The following is a 15,601-nucleotide window of genomic DNA, read 5'->3' as shown; positions in this document are numbered from 1 at the left end:
ATTTAACTTGTAGATTAATTTTATCAAAATTAACATTTATGATATTTTGAGCCTTCCATTCCATGAATACAGTATACCTCTCTATTTATTTCAGACACATTACTTTCTTCATCATTTTGTATTTTTCAGCATATAGATCATGTGCATGATCTGTTAGACATATAACTAAATGTTTCAGTTTGCAGATATTGTATTGGTATTGTATTTTCAATTTTAATTTCTATTACTTAAGTATAATTTGTTCACTTTTAGCATATAAAACCATGGTTTGTTTTTATGTAATTCTGTATCTGTGACATTGCTAAATTCCCTTGTTAATTCTAGAAATTTATATATTTGGTTTTAGGTGTACACTATGACTTTGTGAATATAGAACTTGTCATAATGTTTTTCTTTTTTACACACTGTTCACAACATTAATTTTTTTTCTTGTCTGACCAGGCAGTGGTGCAGTAAATAGAGTATTGGACTTGGACATGGAGGACCCAGGTTGGAACACCAAGGTTGCCAGCTTGAATGTGGTTCATCTCATTTGATCAAGGCTCACCAGCTTGAGCCCAAGGTTGCTGGCTTGAGCAAGGGGTCATTTGGTCTGATGTAGCCACCTGGTCAAAGAACATATGAGAAAGCAATGAATGAACAACTAAGGTGCTGCAACAAAGAATTGATGCTTCTCATCTCTCTCCCTTCCTGTCTGTCTATCCCTATCTGTCCCTCTCTCTCTCTGTCTGTGTCTCAAAAATTTTTTTTCTTTCTTTAATTCTAAGGTTACAAATTAAGTAATAACATCAGATAAAGATTTGCACTTCTAACATTCTATTCCTAAATTGGAAAATCTGTCTCCTTTTTCATTTTGACCTATTGTGATATCAAAGTTTATACTGACGCTAAATGCACATCTGTGTAGAAAACAATTTTTGCAGCATTAAAGTTAGCAGATAAGAACCTCATAATAAAAATAGATACAAAGGCAAATCTTCCTCTCTTGTGAAAGATATAACTACAAGATTCTTTTAAAAAATATGCTTTTCATTTAACCATTAGATAATATTATAACCATGAATATACACAGCTCTTTTCAGATTTGTCCTTCTCTAAGATATTCTATATCCAAGGGCAGAAATCATATTTTCTCACATATGTACTCATTAGATGTTTTCTTTGCAGAGGAAATTTATACTAATAGTTGTTTCTTCCATATAAATTTTCACCATTTACCCACCAAATCTTCCTAATTATAAGCCAACTTCTACTTGCTACAAAATTACATATTGCACATGGCGAGTGGGGTTCAAATTTATTGCATTTGTTTATGTTTGAATTTTTTGTTAAGAAGTATTCTCCTTTCTGGGGGGCATCAGAATCCTAGGAGGTAAATTTGGGTATGTTGGTCCAAAAAGCTGTCTATTAATCACCACCATTTCTTTTTTCACAATTACCAGGTAACATGTCCTGTGTTTGGGCTTATACATTATACAAGATAGTAAGGGTGTTTTTTACCTAGTAAGCATGGTTGATGAAGGCTTTCCTTTCCCAACTGGATTAATAACATATTTAAAAATTCCAAAAGGTGGATCTAGTCATTGTCTCTTCTGTGTTTGTGCTGGTGTATTCTTAGGAACTTCCTGTTGCCAAGATGGGATGATCATTAGTTTCTAAAATCCTTGCACAAAGAAATTTGACATTCTTTCTCAATCTATGACATCTATTCAAGTCAGGTGAACTCAAAAAAGCACTAAACAATTGTTTACCATCTTAAAAACAGCCAAATTCCACCAGTGCTTATTTTAAGAGACTTTTGCCAACAAAATCTTCTTTAAATTCAATTAGTTCAACTAGCTCAGATGCCTCTCAGGTAGTCAATATAAACAACAAACTCAAGTGGATAGAACTGATGATAATAAGATTTTACCACAATATTGACCTTGTCCATAAATTTTTTGGTATTTTTTTGCTCAATTTTTCCACACCTCTCACTCAGGTCCTTCCCTCAAAAGCTGTCAGCTTGCTTCTTAATAATTGTTGGGGGGTCAGGGGAGCAGAGTAGTGTATGGGGGATAAATAGTGATGGAAGAAGACGACTTGGGGGGTGAACACACAATATGGTGTATAAAGATGTGTAGTAGAATTGGGCACCTCAAACATGTATACTAATTTTAATCAGTGTTACCTAAAATAAATCAATTCTAAAAAGTTTGTTAAAAATATTTTTAAAAAAGACTTTGTCTGTAGACAAATATGAGTTGATACATATTTGTATAATGTCAAAGTAGAACTTTTTTAGGGAACATATTTTATTTAGAGGATAAACCAAAATGAATGCAATACAAGTTGATTTAATTTAATTAAAACTAAAACTTATGATATAGCTCACAGAAGTGTGTTAATAGACCACTTTCTGGCAGATTGTTATTTACACCAGTTGCTATACTTTTTAAATGAGCATCATTATTATTTGCCTTCTTTAATTTTAATATCCTGAGACAAAGCACTAATCCAGCTCTTTCATAAATCAAAATATACATTTGTTAACCAAAACTCAACTAACCAATATTGGGTTACCTAATGTCTTATCTGTCCCCCGCCAGTAAAGTACAGAAATTTTAATTTTTAAAAGGAAAAAAAATTCAGTGTAGTCAACCTGGGTTCTGAATACATTCATCCCAATTTCTTACATCTACTGCCTCTACATATAATGCTTTGAATAATGAGAATGGATCTTCAATCAAGATGATAACCTTAAAATCTTCCTTAATTATACAGTCAGACAATTTACCTGGCACATTCATGGAAAATGGTGAAGGAGGAAGAACGTGCTATTCAAAAATTAAGGTATAATTGTGGGGGAAGTGGTGTGTATGTGAAAGGAAGCTATATATGAAAAACTCTGTACATTCTCCTGAATTTTGCTGTGCACTTAAAACTGCTTTTAAAAATGCCTATTTAAACATAAATAAATGGTGCTTCTGCTAATCTTTACCTAACATAAAATTCAAATAACCAGAATCAAACTTCCTTAAGGGTGTACCATTTAAATATGGCTTTGCACTTTTTCTCTGTATTTCAAATGAAAGTGAGAAATTAGAATCACTTAGAGATTAGAAATTAGAAATTAGAGATTTAGGTACAAGTCCTACAACAACTGAGGCTGATAGAGAATTCTAGTAAAGGCTTATGAAGCTGTACAACATTTAGCAGTGAAAAATACACTGCTCACAAAAATTAGGGGAAATTTCAAAATGAATATGAAGCGATAAAGAAAAGAAGCACTTGATTTTTTTTTATTAAACAAGAACACCAGAAAAGCAAAGGACAAGTCAAAGAAAGTTGTTCAATTATTGAAATGAGATGCAAACTCAATTATCATGATTGAGTAGCAAGTGACATATTAGTGGGGGTGAACAGAAGCATGTCAAACTGGACGAGAGTGCCACACATTTCTTTTTCAGTGGGTGAATGGTCACCCAAGCCCGCCAAAACACACTGACAGTGACGGGGCATGGAGAGGATCAGATTGTCCAGCACCTCTTGTGGGATCCTCTGCTACTCTTGCTTCAGGGAAACTTCCAGCTCAAGAAGTGTTGTGGGAGGCATTGGACAGTTTTTCAGACATCTTCCCAGTGCACTCAAAGCATGTTTAATGGGATTCAGGGCTGAAGAAAGTGAAGGCCAGTCCATGTGCTCGATTCCAGCCTCCTGAAGCATATTGTTGACGAGATGTGCATGAAGGGGCCTTGCATTGTCGTCCATGAAAAGAAAGTTGTTTTCAAGTGCTCCAGCATAGGGTACCACTATAAGGTGCAGGATCTCATCTTGATATCTGACAGCAGTCAGCAATCTATTTCTGATGACATGGAAGTCAGTAGGACCACCAATGTTGACGCCAGCCGACACCATGATTCCACCACCACTGAAGGAGTCATTTTCTCGCATGAAATGTGGATCCTCCTGTATTCCTTGATCACGCCAGGTCAGGACACGATGATTGTCAGGTTGCAGACTAAAACATGATTTATCAGAGAAGAGGACAGTTGACCACTCTTTACAAGTCCAATGACAATGCCCATCAGCCCACACCTTCTATGGGTTCTAGAGTATTCAGCAGATAACAGAATGCATACCATAGGTCGCCAGGCATGCAGTCCATCACGAAGGAGCCTATTTTGTAATAATATCCATCATCTAGTGGCAGCAAGAAACTGTCCCTGCAGCTCTGTTGCATTGCTGTGCCTGTTCCTTCTTGCCAATAAGGTCAAGTAGGGGTCATCTTTTGCTGTTGTGGCAGATGGGCGACCTTTCCCTCATCTTCTTTGTACTGTGCCAGTCTCTTGAAAGCGATTCCACAGTCTGCTAATCATGCTTTGGGATGTGCCAAGTGCTGTTGCATCATATTCATTTTGAAATATCCCCTAATTTTTGTGAGCAGTATACATTTAGCTGACAATAATAGAGACCCATCAACACTAGGATATTGAGTTTCATTTAGCTGGCATTCTTATGAGGAATAGCATCTAAAACACTTCTTCTTGCACTTAGGCTTCTCTGCTAGTAAAGAAAATGAATTCTGAGTATTTTTGACTACCTCACTAGCAGGTACAGAAAACTATCCTGTCATCCAAATTTAGTAGTCAGTTTTAAAAGTCTCATTTCTGATCTTCTTTTCCTGCCAATAGCTAATTAGGCATTCTGTCTTTTTGGCATTTTTTTCTGCAGTTGTCTAGGAAGATCCCCTTAATTAAAAAGGATATTAATGTCAATGCAGGCTTTCAAACTTGTTACATTTGAAAAATCAAAAGACATGGAAAAAAGCATAGCTATAATTAAAACATGAAGAAAGTTAAGAAACCAAATATCCTATTTAAGAAAATCTATAGCCTATCCTGTACATAGAAGTAAAATAGCCTGTATTCCTCCAGTTGCAAAAGGCTGATATAAAATGGTCCATATTTTCCTCACATAAAATATTCTAATAGAAAGAAAAATATCTGCCATATAATTAGCTGTAAGGATGGTAGTCAGGAGGCTGATTTTTGTCAAAATGACATTCCAATACTAGAGTCTTAGAGTCAGGGAAATTTCTATGGTAGCAATGCCATCAAGAGAGTTAACAAAGCTATATGCTACTAAAAGAATATGCTAGATCAAAAGAACCAACCATAACTTAGAAATAGTTTTAAAGTTCTCTCTTTATTCAGAAATCTTATGACTATGTAGTGAAATAAAAGGAAAGGCATCTGTACCTTGTCAGCAGTCTAAAGGATTAGAGCCAAACAGAGGTTACTGGATGTTTTTTTCTCTACTCTTTAATCTGGACAGAAACAGATTTTAGCAACTGAATCTATCGTGTGCTTCCCATAATCCTGCAAACACATTTCAAAGCACTGTACATATATTGAAGTTCCAGAGTTGATGAGGAGAAAATATGACTAGAATTCTTAGAAATTGGTATAGCCAATGCTTTTCAAAAGGGACTAACTCGCTGGCATGTTTCCTAAGCCTGTTAAAGTGTTGCATTTGTCTTTCAAGGGAACTTTTTAACCAGAACACTATTTTAATTATACCCTAACTCTATGACCTTTCCCATGTTTTAAGACAGCCAGAATTTTAATGTTTTACACATAACAAGGAATAAACGCCTCCTCCATGAATACTTTACATTTTTGCAGGATGAATTTAATAAGCATAAATCTTCATTAAAATTGCAGCCATTGTTTTAGGGATGAGAAAAATAAATAACATTTAAGGTGATATGCTTAACTTCCACTGAACTCCCAGAATAGTACTCATTTACTTCAGGTAAGGGGTCATAGATTTTAAGAAGCATTTCAATAAATTAGGGGAATAATCTGTTCTAAGTAAATTGTTGTAAAGAAGCATAGTTAGCCTGACCAGGTGGTGGTGCAGTGGATAGAGCATCGGACTGGGATGCGGAAGGACCCAGGTTCAAGACCCTGAGGTCGCCAGCTTGAGCGTGGGCTCATCTGGTTTGAGCAAAAGCTCACCAGCTTGGACCCAAGGTCACTGGCTTGAGCAAGGGCTTACTCGGTCTGCTGAAGGCCCGCGGTCAAGGCACATATGAGAAAGCAATCAATGAACAACTAAGGTGTCGCAACAAAAAACTGATGTTTGATGCTTCTCATCTCTCCGTTCCTGTCGGCCTATCCCTCTCTCTGACTCTCTCTCTCTGTCCCTGTAAAAAAAAAAAAAAAAAGCATAGTTATGTTTAAAAGCATGTAATAAAAAATAAGCTGATAAAGTAATTCTCAGACAAATTAAATATTGAGTCAATCCTGTTAGCATGCCTGCCTGGAGAAAAAGATAGCAAATACATTAAAGATATTCTATATGTTGTGGGCAGAAAGCATACACATAACTAGCTAACTACGTGTGCAGTTGTGGACTGCATTTGACCTACAGGGTAATGATGCATAGAATATTGAGGTTGTTTCTAATGGACAGTTTCAATATATCTATGATATTAACAATAAGCAGCGAGCTTGAATTTCTCTTTTACATTAGGGAACAAGATAACATAATTTGCACACAAAATTTCCTTCTGTACTCCTTCTCAAAGAAACACTGAAAATCTCTTTTAGAAGAAAAAATATCCTTTTAGGAGAAAAAATACATCCTTTGCAGTAAGAAGAAAACTGTATTTTACCACCTGTTTTAACTGTGGAATAAAGTTTTCTCACAGTGACACCAGGGATTGTGCTTTTTGTCACTCTTTTCCATTAATATTTTTCCTTATCCTCATGCTGTCAAATAAATTAATATGAGATATTGATGTCCAGTGAAGTTTAAAATGTTATTTCTTTCAAAGATGTCTATTCTTTAACTGAAAACCAAAGAAATAAGCAAAAAAAAATTAAATTATAACCATGGCATCTGTGTTGATTCTGGGTGTATAGATATATCCTTAGATAAGAGATTTCCTAGCACCCTTAAAGTCACAAAATCATACTACTGTCTCCATCTTTGAAAAAGACCAATGTTCATGTACTGACTTCCACTCTTCTTTTGATTACAAATGTTATGACTCTGAGAATGTATATGGGAAAAGTTGTAACACAGTGACAGGTACTAATACACTCCCTGCACATATAAAAGGCAAGAATGAAGCATCTTAATGGTCTTATGTTACCTATTTTATAAAATCCTGGGATGTCAAAACTAGAAGGAATCTTAGATAACCTAGTTCAATCACCCCATGTCTTACAGATGGATAAATTGAGGCTTAGGGAGAATCTGTTCAAGATCACTCTGCTAGTTAGTAGTAGAATCAGGACTCAATCTCATACCTTCTGATTACTAGTTTTTTAAGATGCTCCACATAACCAGTTTCCCAGATTCCCCCTCAGTGTTGCAGATGATAACCCCAAAGCAATCTGTAATATAATAGTTTTTTTATGGTGTATGTAGTCTTTCTTTTGAAAATGAAAGACTGCATATTTCAAGACCAAAGAGAACCACATTTTTCTTAATGGTTTTCTCTGACCACTGTATTTTCATATTCTAAAGTTATTGAGTTGAACACACCTTGATATTTAGTATTAAAGTGTTTCCTGTTATTCACCTATTGATTCAAGTTTTCTTAATGGTATTGTTCATTTTTATCTCAAAACACATTGATTGTGATATACCAGGAACAATAATATTAAATTACAAAAATGGGAACATTGTTAAATGCCTAATTTGTCAAACTCCTATTTCAGACAAAAAATATTGATTTTTGAGTACTTGTCCACAAAATATTTCTCCATACATGATATTAAAGTTTAAATGTAGATCTCTTTCAGTGCTACTTGCATTTTTAATAAGGACTTAAATTCAGTTTTCTAAAATTTGTTAGTCTAGCATATGCATTTCACATTATTTGTTATTGTTCACATTTCCTCAACTAGAACATCACTATTCTAAGAGTAGGAATCATTTCATCAAACTTTTTTGTATTTTTTTTCTTTATATAACACAGGTTTTGTCATGTAGTTACTGCTCCATATGTAGTTCTAGAATAAAAAGATTTATTACTTATCTCCAAGATAACGGCTATATACTTTTTTTAAGGAGTTCAGAGACAGACAATCTTAGATAGGAAAATACAAATTCACCAGCCATGTGATCTTCCAAAAATTAATTGAAAAGGCTGACATCCAGTTTCTCAGATGTAATACTGACAAAAATATAAATGATTCTAATCACCTTACAAGATTATTATGAAATGGAATCACATTTATGAAATATCTAGCACATTTCCTGCTTTACACAATGGACATCAGCAATGAATGTTCACTCCCCTTCTCTCTTTTTAAAATTAGAATGAAATAATTACAGAATGACCTGGAAAGACTCTAACAGAAAAAAAATATATTATAGCACAGAATCACACTAATTGTGTTACTTTATTTCAATTCATTATTTATAAAATGCAGATAATATTATCTTCACAAAGCTAATGAGAAGATTAACTGAGAATAATGTAAGTAAAGCAATTACTGCAGTTCTTAGTTCAGAACAAATGCTCAACGTGTGGTATTTATTGTTGGAATATTTTATACAACCAAAGCTCTTCATGAGTATGAAAACAATTTTTAATACATTCAGTTCTGACATCATACTTAAGAAGTAATATTGCCTAACTATATTTATGATATATATGTATATATATGCATTTGACAGTATCTATAGGCCCTTATACATAATTTATTTATAGGTAGTTTTCAGACTTATTCTCAGCTTATTTTAGTATATCCTCTGCATTGCTTTTTTCTTAATTTTATTTTTTATTGATTTTAGGGGTAGTTAGATGACCATATACTTTACAGAGTGTTCCCACAATATTTCCAGTACCCAAACTGTATATTCTTTATTCTTTCTTACATCTCTGAGACTATTCTATAACTAATAATTTGTCCTTTTAAATTTTTTTTAATTAAGTGAGAGTCAAGGAGGCAGACAGACAGACTTCTGCATGCACCCCAACCAGATCCACCCAGCAAGCCCTCCACAGGGCTCAGGCCATGGAGCTACTTTAGCGCCTGAGGCAAAGCCATGGAGCCATCCTCAGTGCCTTGGAAAAACTTGCTCAAACTGTTCGAGCCATAACTAGAGGAGGGGGAAATAGAGACAGAGAGAGAGAGAGAGAGAGAGAGAGAGAGAGAGAGAGAAGAGAGAGGGGGAGAGGTGGAGAAGCACATGGTAGTTTCTCCTGCGTGCCCTAATTGAATTCGGGATTTCCATGTGCTGGCCAACACTCTATTGCTGAGCCAAACAGCCAGGGCTTTAATTTGTACTTCTTCATCCCACCATCTCTTTCACCCAGTCCACCAGCTCCCTCCACCTCTGGCAAACACCAGTTCACTCTCTATGACTAAAAGTCTTTTTAAATTTTGTTTGTATGATATTTGTATTTCACAGAACACAAAACCTTGCAGTTCCATTCATGCTGTCACAAATAATAAGATTTCACTCCTTTTTATGGTCAAGTAATATGTCATTATATATGTATAACCACATTTTTATCTACTTTATTGATGGGTACTTGGATTGTTTCCATATCTTGGGTGTTATAAATAATAATGCACTGAACATAGGTGTGCATACGTTTGTTTTTTTTTTTATATTCAGGTCCTCTGGCCATTTTTTAAATTTGATTGTTTGTTTTACTTTGGTGTTGAATAGAATAAGTCTTTATAAAATTTATATATTAACCTCTTATCAGATATATCATTGGCAAATATGTTCTCTGATTTAGTAGGTTGTCTTTTTTGTTGTTGATAATTTTCCTTTTCTTTGTGAAAATTTTTTTAGTTTGATGTAGTCCCAATTGTTTACTTTTCCCCTTTCCTCAGCAACTATGTCAGAAGAAAAGAGAAATATCTGAGATTTTACTGTCTATGTTTTTGCCTAAGATTTTTATGGTACTGAGGGTTACATTTAAGTATTTAATCCATTTTAAATTTATTATTGTGAATGATGTAAGGTGGTCAAGTTTGACTCTTTTTTTGCAAAGTACCACTCCAATTTTCCAAGCACCATTTATTTATTGAATAAATCATCTTTACACCATTGTATGTTCTTTTCTCCTTTGTCAAATATTAATTTAACATATAAACATGACTTTATTTCTGGAAGCTCTAATCTGTTCTATTGAACTATACGTATGTTTTTATGCCACTACCACGCTGTTTTGATTACTATGGACTTGTAGTACAGTTTGATATCAGGTAGTGTAATATTTCCAACTTTGTTCTTTGTCAATGTAGCTGAGGATATTTGTGGGTATCTTTGTAGTTTCATGTAAATCTATGAATTATGTGTTCCAGCTCTATAAAATATGCAAAACAATTTTTATACAGAACATAAAAAATGAATGATAAAAAGCACATGATCATATCAGTAAATGCAGAAAAGCACTTGACCCAATCCAGCACCCGTTTTTTGTTTTGTTTTGTTTTTATGACTGAGACAGAGAGAGTCAGAGAGAGGGACAAATAGGAAGGGAGAGAGATGAGAAGCATCAATTCTTCATTGCGGATCCTTAATTATTCACTGATTGCTTTCTCATATGTGCTTTTCCCTGGGGGGGGAGCTACAGTAGAATGAGTGACTCTTTGCTTGAGCCAGATGAGCCTGCGCTCAAGCTAGCAACCTCAGGATCTTGAACCTGGGTCCTCCACATCCCAGTCCGATGCTCCACTGTGCCACCACCTGGTCAGACCAGCAACCGTTTTTGATAAAAACATTCAGCAAAGTAGGAATAGAGGGAATATTCCTCAATATAATAAAGACAGATACAGAGCTAACAGTACTCAAAGGGAGAAAACTAAGTGTTTTTCTAAAGATCAGGAACAAGACAGGGATATTCCTTATCACTTCTCTTATTCAACATAGTACTGGAAATCTTAGCCACAGCAGTCAGACAAGAAGAAGAAATGAAGGGCATCCAAATGAGAAAAGCAGAAATAAAACTGTCATTTGCAGATGACATGATGTTCTATATAGAGAACCCAAAGAACCTCACCAAAACACTACAAGAAGTGATATGTAAATTTAATAAAGTAGCAAAATATAAAATAAATATCCAGAATCAGTTGTATTTTTATACACAAATAATCAACTATCTGAAAGGAAAACTATAAAAATAATCCCATTTACAAAAGCATCAAACAAGAAATAAAATATCTAAGAATAAATTTAACCATAAAGATAAAAGTCCTGTATTTGGAAAACTATAAGGTACTTAAGAAATAACTCAAAGATGGTACAAACAAGTGGAAACATACTATGTTCATGGATAGAAAGAGTTAACATCTTTAAAATGTCCATACTGCCCAAAGCAATCTACAGATTCAACACAATTTCTATCAAAATACTGATGACATTATTTCACAGAAATGGACTGTTTTTCCATGAATGTGGTCCCTAAATGTTTTCTCCATCAGGTCCTGATTCTATATGCATTGGTACAGGAATATTTTAAAAGCAATAGCACACATCAAGTCATTTCACCCACAAATACTTCATTATGCAATATATAGATGTTTTACTAAAATAAACATTGTGCCATTATCACACCCTCCCAAATTAATGCTAATTCTATATTATCAACTAATGCTCAATCCATATTTAAATTGTTCTGAGTTTTTCAATACACTTTTACAGTTGATGTTGTTTTAATCAGGATTTCAACACAGTTTATATATAAAATTTAGTTATTTCTCTTATGCTTTTATTCTGAGTCATTTCTTTTTCTTCGACCATCTGAGTTATAATGTAAGTAAATTTGTGACCCTAATTTAGAGATTTGACTGGAAATGAAGACAGAGAATAAGTTAGAGTGACTCATTCTAAATGCTCAGATATGGTGATTATTATTTGTTAATGTTATTCAAACATGAAAAATTGTTTGACTATACCAGGTAAGTGTGAATAGAGGATATTCTTTAAAACAAACAGAACAGAAAAAAAAAATTCATCTTATTTGTGTTTTCTTTTTTTTTTTTTTTTTTCATCTTTCTGAAGCTGGAAACAGGGAGAGACAGCCAGACAGACTCCCGCATACGCCCGACCGGGATCCACCCGGCACGCCCACCAGGGGCGGTGCTCTGCCCCCCAGGGGGCGATGCTCTGCCCATCCTGGGCGTCGCCATATTGCGACCAGAGCCACTCTAGCGCCTGAGGCAGAGGCCACAGAGCCATGCCCAGCGCCCGGGCCATCTTTGCTCCAATGGAGCCTTGGCTGCGGGAGGGGAAGAGAGAGACAGAGAGGAAAGCGGAAAGCGCGGTGGAGGGGTGGAGAAGCAAATGGGCGCTTCTCCTATGTGCCCCGGCCAGGAATCGAACCCGGGTCCTCCGCACGCTAGGCCGACGCTCTACCACTGAGCCAACCGGCCAGGGCTTATTTGTGTTTTCTTAAACTTACTCTTGTATATCATTGGTTGCTTCATTCTTCTGTTTCATATTTTAGAAGGTAAATGAGATTTTTTGTTTTATAAGAAGTGTCACTGAAATGGTTCATATATTAGTAATAAAAAAAATCAAGTTAATTCCTTTTTTCCAGAACTAGCCTCTGGAGAAATCTTGTTCCAAGCTTTTATTCTGCAGCATGATCCAGAGCTTGTTTTTCCATGAAAGTTTTAGCTTCAAGGTGAATTTAGCTGATAAACTATAAAACAATGCATATTTTTTTAACTGTTTAATGCATTAGAATATTTTCTTTAACAATTTTTATTTCTCTTTAGCTTCTACAGGCTTGGCAATGTCCTATATAATATTATTAATCTGAATTATGTAGTTTGTTGCAAAGTAAAGTAACAGTAATTATATTCATAGGTAACTATATATTAGGATGCAGTATCTCAATATGAAAATGGTATCCAATTATTATGAATTTTCAAATAAATGTAAATATGTATTTAACAAAAGAAAATAAAATAAAAATTGCAAGATTGTTATGAAAATTAAATAAAATTAAATAGATGATATTCTTAGCAAAGGGCTGGCATCGAATCTTTCACAAAAGTATTATGAAAATTTCACCATTTAGTCAGTTCCTTTTGATAATAAAAAGAGAATTTGGTAGTTTAGAAATTGGCCAAGGGCATACATTCCCTACCTCAAAACCTCAGCATCAGGTAGTATGCTTAATTGAAAACAAGTCTTTGACAAAATCTGGTCATGTGTACAAATATTTATAAGCACTAAAACATGCATAACTGCTTGTAACTCAGGTTAATTTCTAGTCTGCACTGAGACACACAGACTGACACTTTGCAGAAAAAATTTACTCTCTGGCATACTCAAAACTATTTCTACAGCTGGAACAGCCAACGTGGTAGTTTCATCAAGTAACAAGGACCTCTGTGAAGTGGTGGGATACAAAATCAGTGGGGTTCTAGATATTGAGCTCTGCACAGATCGTAAGTTGCTGGGCTTCCGGATCCTTAAACTCAGCTCTCAAAAAAATAGCTGAAACTGTATTATTTTTCTAACCAGCCATCTCTCTTGAACGGCACTAATGATTATTTCTAACATCTAACGGCACTAACATCTAACAGCACTAATGATGTATTTGTAACATCTTAGTCTATGTGAAACATCCTGATGTATATTTTGATAGAACATTGGAAATGGTACATGACTATTTCTGTTTTGTTGATTCCAACAGAAAGTATTTCAAATGTGAATTAACTGCCCCTACATTGAAATTGTCTTCATTTGTACACACATTTATAGCATACTGTATATACTGAAGCTTTTTTTTTAAAGTAAAATACTCCAACATATAACAACTCAGTAAGGTTAGCTCTTATTTTCAGTAAAATAAATATAGGTAGAAACTTTGCTTTGACAATAAAGAGTAGTTTATTTTTAATATAAGTATCTTATTATTGGATATTTACCTACTCTTTCCATCCTTAATGATTCTGTGAAAGTTGACAAGGAAGAGGTGGTTAATTCTTTCTGGTCACCAGTTAATAAGAGAATTAGCCTTAATGAACCCATAAACCATCTTGGATAAGCAGAAAAAAATTTAATATATGTGTGCTTTTGTGGAGATGAAAATAGTCCCAAAATATTAATTACTGATATTATTATGCTGACTTTTACTATTTTAAGTGGAAAAAGAAAATGAGAATTCATAGTTCTCTTTTGTCATGTTCTTTCCAGTTTAACTTTTTCGTAGTAGAAACAGCATAGTGTACAACAGAAACATAAAAGACACTCAAACCAGCTCTGGTACTAATTAGTTGTGGGATATGCACAAGTCGCAGCTTCTTTGGTTCAATTTCCTCATTTATAAAATGTGGATTAAACTTGTTTCCCCTAGTTGGCAGAGTTGATTTAAAAAGAAATAGTTATAGAAGAAGACAGCTATTGAAAAATTTAATAGCAGTAAACTAATATAGACTGCTATTTTTATTAATATTTTTCATTTGGCCTGATTCCTACTCAAAAAAACATAATAACAAATAAGTCAATGATAATAGCATTAGTGACAATAGTCCAATTAGACATCCCTGGATGTCAGAAGGTAGACTACAAAATATATCAGTATATACATTCATTTTTCATAAATGCCAAAGTAAACAAAATTCTTTTCTCTTCAAATGAGAATCTGATGTTATTATTTATAGAACTCCAGTAAGCTATTTACTAGTTTTCTGTCTCAGTTTTATGTTTATATTAAAAATATACCTAAGTCTAAGGAATATATTTCTCTATTTTTAAATTTTTATTTCAATGCACCATGAGGACCAAACTCATAGTATAGGTAACTGCTTATAAACAGTGCTTTCAAAAGCTCGAAAGTTTCTTCTTCCTCCAAACTTACTTTCACATTCTTGAAAAGGCAAGACCATTTGCATTAAATTTTATGAGCTTTCTTAAGAATGTTATGCACCATTGTTTTCTTTTGTGATTAAAGCACTTATTTTTAATTAATTTATTTTTATTGAATATATTGGGGTGTCACTGGTTAACAAAATTATACAGATTTCAGGTGCACAATTCTAGAACATATCAGCTACAACGGCTCATGGTTTCTGCTGAAAATAAATATATTTACTGAGTTAGTGTGTGAAAAAAAGGAAACTGCAATTGTAATGGGTTTAACAAAATTGTGTCAAATTAAGCACATGACTGAAATAATAGTTACAAATGTCTTACAATTATTATTTCAGTAGTTTACTGATTAAATTTATAATTCCAAGATCACTTTGCTCAAGACTATCTGCTTAATGTAATTTAATCAAAATTTATTGACCAGTATTATAGATTTAAGCTATATTAGGCACAGTGAATGTTTACTTATTTAATTAATTTAGAAATGAAATTTAATGAGGTTACGTTGGTTCTCAGGAACACATAGATTCCAGGTATACAGTACATCTCTACAGCATGCAAACTATTCATTGTGTTGTTTGCATATCACCCAGTCAAAACACTTTCTGTCACCATATGTTTATCCCACTTTACTCCCCTCACTTCAACCCCTTCCTCTGGTAAACAATTCACTTTTGTCTATGTTATGAGTCTAAATTTTATATCCCATTTAAATGTGAAATCATCTAGTTCTATAGTTTTTCTGATTTATTTA

The sequence above is a fragment of the Saccopteryx leptura genome, chromosome X (genome assembly GCF_036850995.1).
Source record: "Saccopteryx leptura isolate mSacLep1 chromosome X, mSacLep1_pri_phased_curated, whole genome shotgun sequence".
Taxonomy (NCBI): domain Eukaryota; kingdom Metazoa; phylum Chordata; class Mammalia; order Chiroptera; family Emballonuridae; genus Saccopteryx; species Saccopteryx leptura.
Note: the sequence above shows the minus strand (reverse complement) of the source record.